Here is a 1142-nt window from a genome sequence, read left to right as displayed (position 1 = left end):
TAAAAAGTAAAGAAAAGAAAAAGATAAATATTGTATCCAGTTACTTGGGATTCTGGATTTCTTTTGAATTTTAAAAAAATCATCTTTTTAGGGCCAAAAAATAAAATTCCATAGTATCCCAGTGGAAAATCCCATCCAACAGTGGTTTGGGTGTTAATAGTAGTATTCATTTTGTTTCATCATTTGAAAATCTTTATTGAAATCATATTAATTAGTTTTGTGCCAGAGTTCCAGAATATACATGGAATCATGTGTAAGACAAGTGAAAGCATTAACTACAATGGACAATGTGAACACAATTCATTTCTTGAGACAACTGTTATCTAATATATAAGCTATATTAACTCTATAACCTCTTCTATAGTGGTGAAATTCTAGAGTAATAGTTGGCAAGTAAATATATATAAGTATAATAAATATATACAATGTTAAACTGACATTGTAAAATACAATTTATTTTTCATAGTTTTTAAGGGAGCAGAAGAACAAAGAAATAGCTTAAGATCTCAAAACATTTTAGTTGCATGATCTAGTTTATATAAATACCCTTGAGAATTAAATAAGATCAGGGACTATAATTCCTAATTTATAACTATCAGAAGTGAGGCAGAAAGGTTTCATGACTTGTTCAAATCACCCATCATAGGTTTATCTAGCAATAATGCTATAATTGGCATATTCACACACTACTAAGAATTTTAGGATTTGGTGGAACTCAAAAATATTAGAAAAATGTAAGGGCACTGAAAGAAGAAAAAAATGCATTGAATCGATCAGTTTTCTCAATGATTACCATTCCCCAGTTCTTCAGGATTAAAAATTTAAAAAGCATTTTCATATTCAAATAACTCATCCAAACTAGTTAATCTCACAAAAATGCTTTTAAGCAAGTAGGTCTCAAGAAAATATACTTTTCCATTTTCTGGGTTTAAAGACCTAAATGTAAGGCCAGATACTATCAAACTCTTAGAGGAAAACATAGGCAGAACACTCTATGACATAAATCACAGCAAGATCCTTTTTGACCCACCTCCTAGAGAAATGGAAATAAAAACAAAAATAAACAAATGGGACCTAATGAAACTTAAAAGCTTTTGCACAGCAAAGGAAACCATAAACAAGACAAAAAGGCAACCCTCAGA

The sequence above is a fragment of the Physeter macrocephalus genome, chromosome 11 (assembly GCF_002837175.3).
Source record: "Physeter macrocephalus isolate SW-GA chromosome 11, ASM283717v5, whole genome shotgun sequence".
NCBI classification, from domain to species: Eukaryota; Metazoa; Chordata; class Mammalia; order Artiodactyla; family Physeteridae; genus Physeter; species Physeter macrocephalus.
This window is presented reverse-complemented; position numbering follows the sequence as displayed.